The sequence below is a fragment of the Sinocyclocheilus rhinocerous genome, unplaced genomic scaffold, assembly GCF_001515625.1.
Source record: "Sinocyclocheilus rhinocerous isolate Xijiao unplaced genomic scaffold, SAMN03320098_v1.1 scaffold1575, whole genome shotgun sequence".
Taxonomy (NCBI): Eukaryota; Metazoa; Chordata; class Actinopteri; order Cypriniformes; family Cyprinidae; genus Sinocyclocheilus; species Sinocyclocheilus rhinocerous.
This window is the reverse complement of record NW_015626385.1, coordinates 594926-603787: the sequence shown is the minus strand read 5'-3', so window position 1 is coordinate 603787 and position 8862 is coordinate 594926. Positions and strand designations below refer to the sequence as shown.

Sequence of the window (8862 nt, the reverse complement as noted above, 5' to 3'; positions counted from 1 at the left end):
TTCTTCACAGTATGTGGGCCGGAGTAAGGTGTTGGATGTGGGCCGGGTCTGGGCCAGAATTAAAATCAATGTGGCCCAGATTTGGGCCAGTTCTGCTTTATTTGGTTTATTCATGGCTGACATTGGGCCTTCTTTTGGCTTGCTTGTGGCCCAAATCTGGCAACCAGGAGCGGACCGCCCAAATGCCATCATTCCACGCGGTATGTGGGCCAGATGAAAGTGTCAGGTGTGGGCCTGATCTGGGCCTCAGGAATTTTGCTATCTGGGACACACACACACAAAATGTCCTGCTCTCACTTGGCAGAGAATGACAGAGTTCGTGACTTTTTTTTTTATAAGTGGATTCAAATCTGTCGTAAAATAATCCTATGCATCTCGTGGCGTATATTCCAAGCGTTCTTAATGTATTCTGTGGGATTTGGTGAGAATCAACCCGAAATTACAAGTTATTACATTTATGAAAATATTGCGTTGCAGTCCTGTGTGCGAGTGCGCATGCAGTTCGCGGCCGGCACAAGCGCATATAATTTTGAGGTCTCAATTATAATCAGTTTTAATAAAACAAAAGACTACATTATAAAACTCAAAAGAGTATGTATTTTATCTCTGTTGTTCTCCGATTGTAAGATAGTCAGAATGACAGTTCTTGAATAATAGGCCTGTTATATAAGTCAATGCATTATTCTTTCCTTTTTGTATTAGTGTTTAAAATATTTTATTTAAAAGTAATTAATTAATTAAACAAACAAACTTACTGGGCGACCAGGGTAGGCTAAAATTTCCGTCATATCATGCATGCCCAGCTGATGTGTCATAGAATTTATATCTACACAGAAGAAAGCGCTGTCTACACTCTAACCCGGAACGGATTGTATCGAGCTATTCATTTTTATTTGATGAGAAAAAGATTAAATATAGTTGCAATAAACACATCAAGAATCCGTACACCAGCAGCAATCTGGTAGCAAATGATTTCTGCCTCGCGGAACTGCAGAAGATATTCGGCTGACGACGCTGACCAATCAGCAGAAAGGGCGTTTAATTCCCGCCCACGTGTAGAAATCGAATATTCAAACTGTTTATTTATTTTTCTACCCCTGAACGAAAAACGAAAAATTAAGCTGAATTCTTGTTTTTCGTTTCTTGGAGAAATGAAAAAAAATTAAAAAACGAAAAAGGAGCTGGGTCCGTGTACGTTTTGATCATTTCATCTAATTTTTCTATTTTCAATATTAAATGTAAAAAAACCCAGTGAACGCTCGATTCCCGATTTTGGTTTTCTAATTTCAAAAGGAAAATCCATTGGCCGCCAAGTACACGGACCCCAAACGGGTATTTTCACATAACATAGCTTCTCTCTCTCTCTCTCTCTCTCTCTCGAGTCCCGATTCGACTTCTCCTTCATCTGAATGGTCTGAAATTGCTTGAATGTGTAAACTGGCAAGACAAAACACGTGCAAATGATAACTTTCACTCTGTGATGTTCAATTTAACAGTTAATCCGCGAATCACATGCGTGCCGAACCGTGGGGACTGGTCCGTACTGATCACGGATCATCTACGATCCGTTGCACCCCTACCCCAAACTAGAGTGAGCTTGGGGACCCCTTGTAAATCTTTAGCGACCCCTAGGTTGGGAACCACTGGGTTAGAAGACCACAGAGATTGCTATGAAGAAAAAAAGACTAATCACAACTATGATTTTTGCCATAATTGAGCAGCCCTATATCATTGTATTTCTGCATTTAATCTATATGGAGAACTATACAAATTTAGGCTACTTGCATACAATGTAGCTACATATACACTATTATACATTTTTTTGTGTATAAAGTTGTATGTCTTTAATTAGGTAATAATTGTCACATACTTTGAAGAATGTCTTGACAGTCATCAGACACAACTGAATTTAAAAAATTCAGTAAAATTCATATCTACTTACAATATTTTCAGTGTTAAAATCATCCATCCTTCTTCAGCTGACAAAGAGAACCTGCAAACAACTAGAACAGACAGCCTATTTATATGGAAGGTAACACCCACTTTCTGAAGGTCATGTGATGTATGGGAAAGGTTTTTTTTTTTTTACAAAATTTTTCATGTAGGCTGACAATCTGAATCTGAAGAGGTTGTTTAATGACTTGGAGTCTTCTGATTTCTCGCAATTGTTTAATATACAAAGTTTTAGATTTAAATTATCATAACAATTACTAAATCCTATGACATTGATGTTTAATAATGTTTAATAATGTAAAGCTGTTTTGAAGCATTCTGAAGCAATATAAATCACTTCATAATTAAATGTAAATTCACATGTGTCACAAAATGATTGCTAAGACGAAGGAGAAAGTAAAGTTTCAAAACAGGCTTTAATAATAGCCTATCTTCAGGAAGACCCAAGACAGAGAAGCAAAACACAATCATTATACGGATGACATACGACAACCAAACATTGAGCATAAATAAGAAGGGACTAATGTCATTAAAGTCGTTGAACATTCTCTTCAGAGTGTTTGTTTAGTATTGTCAGTCTACATTAACCATTCTGTGAAAATACATTTTCCCATAAATCACATGACCTTCAGAAAGTGGGTGTTACCTTCAGTATAAACAGGCTTTCTGGTCTAGGTTCTTGCAGGTTCACCTTGTCTGCTGGAGCTGAAAGGACGAATTTAAGACTGAACAGATTGTAAGTAGATCCATTTTACTGAATTCTAATCTTCAACTCAGTTCTGTCTGATGACTGGCAAGACATTCTTCACAATATGTGGCTTAATGCTTAAAGACATAATTGAATACACAAGAAGTATACAACAGTATGAAAGTAATTTCTCCACATAGATATAAATGCAGAAATACAATGATGATTTGTGATATCTCAAATATGTATATATAATTATTTATACTGTTCTGCAAGATTAATTTTCAACATGTACTTCTGTTCACATGAACTTATCTTTAAATACATAATTTCTTTAATTATCATCAGTTTACTGGATTAGCAAGAAGATCTCCCCTTTCTGAACAGATTCTCAACTGTTTTCTGAAGGGTAAGATTACATCACTATCCACTTTCATTTTCGTATATCTGTCTTGATTTGGTTACATACCACATTTAAAACCCACTGCCTACAAACGTCCCTGGCATCAACAGCAGAAATAAAAGTGCAAAAATGATGGATGACAATGAAAATGTCTGTTGACACTATTTACAGGTATTAGACCTAATGGAATGATGCATTTATACAGATGTGAAGTGTTGTTAGTAAGTGGATCAGATTAGTAGCATCACCTATTCAGACAAATGTCTGAACTACCTTACCAAAAACAATCTAATTTGTGCACAAGCTAGCATTTTGGCTACGCACTGGCAGAATGATGCCAACATACCAACACAGAAGCACAAATACAAACAGCTACTATCTTTTTGGATATTTGTCACTCTTTTGTTCAACTTAAAATGTGTGTGTGAAATTCAAAGAATTGTGCTGAGTCTTCCTTCTTTGTAAGTCCATGGATCATACTGTCCCTTATATGTCATTGTAAAAATGTAAAAGAACCAATGTAGAAAAAAGAAGGTGACAAAATGCCATTTAATCAATTGGTAAATGCTTTGCACTGAGTAATGGTTATATACAAATTTAATGTGAATTATAAAGCAGTTTGACCAACAAACAAGCTACATTAACACTGGACGTTTGTAGTCTTTGTTTTAATGTTCCATATGAAATGTACTTGTTTACTGCGATAATAAAAACAAAACATCATACACATGCAAAATAATACTTTTTATTATTTAACATTACAGAGAAAAAAAAATGACCAGGTCAAAAATTGTTGAATTCATCAAGAAATGCACCGAAATTGAAAAAGGAAATCCTGCTCGATACTGTCTTAAAAAAAAGACAGACAATTTGGATCAATCTGAACAATATAGAAACATTACATTTGGGGATAGAGAAAAAAACAAACCCCATAAAGCCATTCTGATGGTGGGAGAAACAGGAACAGGAAAAACAACCCTGATCAATACGATGATCAACTACATGTTGGGTGTTCAGAGAGAAGACAAGGTTTGGTTTGAGATCACAGATGATCAGAACAACCATCAGTCTTCAGTTCACAGTCAGACCTCCAGAATCACTGTTTATGGGTTTTATCTACAAGAGAGTCCAATCGATTTAACAATCATCGACACACCAGGATATGCAGACACACGAGGAGATAATCTTGATAAAAAAATTGCTGAGAGTTTGTTTAGTTTAAGTGAATCTGCAGAAGGGATCCATGAAATAGATGCAGCATGTCTTGTCATTTTGGCACAACAGAATCGACTCTCTGAAAAACAAATATACATATTTGATGCTGTTCAGTCTTTATTTGGAAGAGATATTGTTGAAAATATTGTGTTGCTCCTCACACACTCAGATGGTATGCCACCTAAAAATGCCCTGACGGCTGTTAAAGAGGCTGAAATCAAGTGTGCCGTAAATGACAAGAATCAGCCAGTGTTTTTCCTGTTTAACAACTGTCAGTCAGACACTGCTGATTAAGAATATGAAATGATACAGGAACAATCATGGGATCGCAGTTTTAGAGGAATGGCACAGTTTTTCAAATTTCTTGAAAACATTAAATCGAAAAACCTAAAGATGACTCGAGATGTTTTACAAAAACGAAAGCAGTTGGTGGCAAATGTCTCTAATCTACAATCACGTGTTAAAATGATGGAACTAAAGCAAACTGAGCTGAAACAAATTCAAGAAGCACTGGAGAACAACAAGAATGATGTCAAAGAAAATAAAAACTTTGAGTATGAAGTTGAAGTGCCCTGCAAAGAAAGGGTTGATATTAATACTGCTTTAGCCAGTGTGGCGATGTGCTGCACCGTCTGTGAGGAGAACTGTCATTATCCAGGATGCTGGTGGGTCAATGATTGCTCATGGTGCAGCGTGATGAAAAATAATCACTGTACAGTGTGCACAAATAGATGCCACTACAGCAAACATGTCAAAGAGGCAAAAATATATAAAATAAATACAAAGAAGGAGAAGAGAACATATGAAGATTTAAAGAAGGAATATGATGGTAAAACCAGGAACAGTGAGTCTTTGGTCAAGAAGCTGGAAGATGAACTGCAGGAATTAGAGAAAGAGAAAATAAAGCTTGTGATGGAAGCCTTTCACTGTGTGGACACTCTGCAGATGATTGCACTCAACACTGATTCACTGTTCACACTTCAGCAAATTGATTTTCTGATTGAGAAGCTGAAGGAAATTAATGAGCCTGAAAAGGCCAAAACACTGGAAGACATCAAAGAGACAGCAGGAAAAGAAAAACTTGGAGCACTGGGATTCAGAACATCCCAGAAAAAATAAACATAAATAAAATGCCTCAGTTAGTCGACCCTTGCTGAAAAGAACGAAACAGCAAGCATCAGCAAATGTTGTACTTACAAGGTTATACTGTAGAGATAAATGTTAGCTCAGATGTTTTTTCTTTTTTTAATTGAAAATTAAATCAGATCAATACATGTACCTATTTTGGGGAAGGAACTTAAGGGCAAGGTGTGTTAGTAAATGTAAAATACTAGTGATTACTGTAATTCTTCTCTTGCCATATGTTTTTTTTCTCACACTTTTATCATAAAATTATGTGCATGTAAAAATGTTTACTAAAAAACTGTTTAGGGACTGTTTGCAAATGTATTATTGAGCAGGGCCACCTAGATATCGTATCATTCTTCAGGAAATCAAATGAGAGACAACTGTGTTATAGCCCAAAATGCTGGTATAGGCTCCAGCATCCTTGCCATCCTACACAGAAAAACAGTTAGGAGTATAGACAGATGGCGACAATTTTGTATTAACAAATAACAATAATAAAATTCAGTTTTACTACAAGTCTGGACTCCTCATCATTGGTTCTCAACTCTGGCCCTCAAGATCCATGTTCCTGCAGAGTTTAGCTCCAACCTTGATCAAACACACCTGCCTGTAACTTTTTATTAATTCAGAAGACCTTGATGAGCTTGTTCAGGCGTGTTTGTTTAGGGTTGGAGCCAGGGCTGGACTGGGGTTAAAATTCGGCCCTGGACAAATCCAGCCCATCCGGCCCACGAGTTCCCCTGTGAATGTTTTGCTGGGTTATAGGGCCTTAAATTGGAGTAAATAAATGAATAAATAAAACAGGACAGAAACAAATAATGATAGATATTACTGAATTCTTAATAATTAACTGCTATTAAATTCTGTCATCATTTCCTCACCCTCATGTCATTCCAAACCTATGACTTGTTAGCAAACCACTTTGGTTACCCTTGATTTCTACTGTATGGACAACAATTTCTTGAATTTCTTGAATTTCGAAATGACATGATGGTGAGTAAATGATGACAATTTTGATTTTTGGGTGAATATCCCTTTAAGAAATTTAACATTTGTAAATCGGCCTAGTTAACACCTAATTTATATAAGACACTGATATTTATCTTTAATCAGTTTCTAATTGAATTAACATTTTATTTCAATTAAAATTAATTAGAACTAAACATTTAAAGAGAAAGAAGCTATTAAAGCTATTCTGTTAAATTATCCTGTGCCCTAATGAAATGTACTATAGTTCATAAGCTGTGTCTCATTTAGAAGTACAGAGGATTCGACCTCCGGAGGGTGCAGCCTTCTAAATGAGACATAGAATCCAGTTTAACTGAGTATTAGTAAGATGCTGGTCACAACAAGAAAAAACATGGTCCTCATTACCATAGTTATGTGGTTTTTAAAATAAATAATAATAACAAACTATGGAATTTGTAATTAAAATAAATAAATAAACATGTAGAAACTACAAAAACAACTTCCCCAATTCCCCAATATGTAATATAAGTAATAACAGTAACATTTATAAAAAATTAGTTTCGCCTTACTTTAGCCCAATTCACAACGGTCAGTTTATAATAATGTTTTCGGGTAGGGTAGGTTTTCGCGGGAAATTCGAGCATGGCACTGCGTCATTACATCACTTCTGTAAACATAAAGAAGTTGTCCCGGCTACTAGGTTATCGCATGTGAGGATGCTGCAGGTGGTGGATCGTTTATAGCCTTTTCTCACTCAATAATTAAATGTATCATTCTGATGGCGGATTGTAATCCAGAAACGATTATGTGTTTATGACACATGTGAATGAAATTAAATTATATTCCAGTTTTAAATGTGCTTCTGATTACAGATAGCCTGGGATTACACAAGATTTGTATTTTAAAGACAACCAGTTCGAAGGGAGCATAATTTGCTTTTTGGGTTAAAGAAATTTCTTAATATGAAATTTGAATGGTATGACAATTAGAGATTAGACTGTACAGAAATTGAAATCTACATGGTAATACACACTATATTCACATAATGCTGATGTTAACATTAATCATTTGAGAATAAAGTATAACAATAATGATAATTTGCACGGTTTGATGTGATATGAGCTAATCGATTGTTATATTAAATCACCATTGGTAGCGCGATTTATTGTAATGCTTTTTTCTTCAGTTAGTCAGAACAAACGTGGCAGACTTGTTACTTACTTGTTCAGATGACAATATCCGGTGAAAATTCTTATTTGGGTCATATATTCCAAGACGTAGGCTAGAATCTGTGATTGCGAAGTACAGTAAATATCCACACCGGTGCCGTGACTGACTGCCACACACACATACTCCTCAAAACATTAGATTCATCCGGAGCCAAGCCATCGCACAACCCACGCAAGGAAGATAATTCCGCAAACAGCTGCAATTGCAGGTTTTCAAACAGAGATGGCGACAAAGAGGCAAAATTTACGGACTGCAGCTTAAAAAAAAGACCCTCACTAACGTTATCTATTCTTTTTATATTCTATTTATATGTAAAAAAAAAAAACTTGCATTAGGCTAACTGAGACTTATCACAGCACTTACATATTATTGCTCTTTTGTTAGTTTTGATTGCTTCTATTGTCCTCATTTGTAAGTCACTTTGGATAAAAGCGTCTGCTAAATGCCTAAATGTAAATTTAATGCGTGTAGGTCCTTTACTTGGGCTTCTATAAAGTTTAGTTATAGTTTATTAAGATGAGTTTCAATTTTAGCTCCATATTTAATCTTATTCCAATTTCAAGTGATCATTTGATTTAGATCGTGTTTCTATTTAGCAACTAATCACAAATATTGATTATGTATTAATTTAGATATTTGATTATTCTGGACATCCTATACTTTTAATTATTCATTCATTAGGGGCTAGTGCCACACAAAGTCTCACACGGCCATTGTGGATCTCAATATCACAAACTTGTCAGTCCTGGCCGGTTGCATAAACATAGCCATTGTCTTACAGTTTTTCTGAATTGCTAAAACACTAAACCCCAATCTCTGAACCAAATTCTCACTAGCTTAAACCAATTTGTCGAATAAAGCACTCTTTCTGCTAAACCTTAAACATGTTCAGGCAGTTAGGCTCTATTTGCAAATCTCATGCTCTCTTTTTTCAAAACTCTAAACACATTCTCATTCACTTAAACACTTATCACACTGTGATGCATTTGTGCTGCAAAATGCTAAACACAAGCGGCAAAAGTTAAATACAACTGAAGCACAGTTGTCATCGTTTACACACAACGATTCAAAATTGTTCACACTTGTTTCTAATGATGTGATCAAACCAACTGTACAAAATATGAGCCAGTTCAGAGTGCACAAGTGGCACAGGTGACTGAATGATGATAAGAACAATAGATGGAAACAATCTGAGAAGGAGAGGAGCAAGAGCACATGCAAGAAGTGGAGGATGAGGAGAGAGAGAGTAAGGTTTAGAGAGTGTTATCAAGGTTGG

General features: G+C 35.7%; 1 pseudogene; it reads left to right on the top strand.

The window, feature by feature from the left end:
* The first annotated feature begins 112 nt into the window (after nt 1–112).
* Nucleotides 113–5378, top strand: LOC107713408 (uncharacterized; annotated as a pseudogene).
* The last annotated feature ends 3484 nt before the right edge of the window (nt 5379–8862 follow it).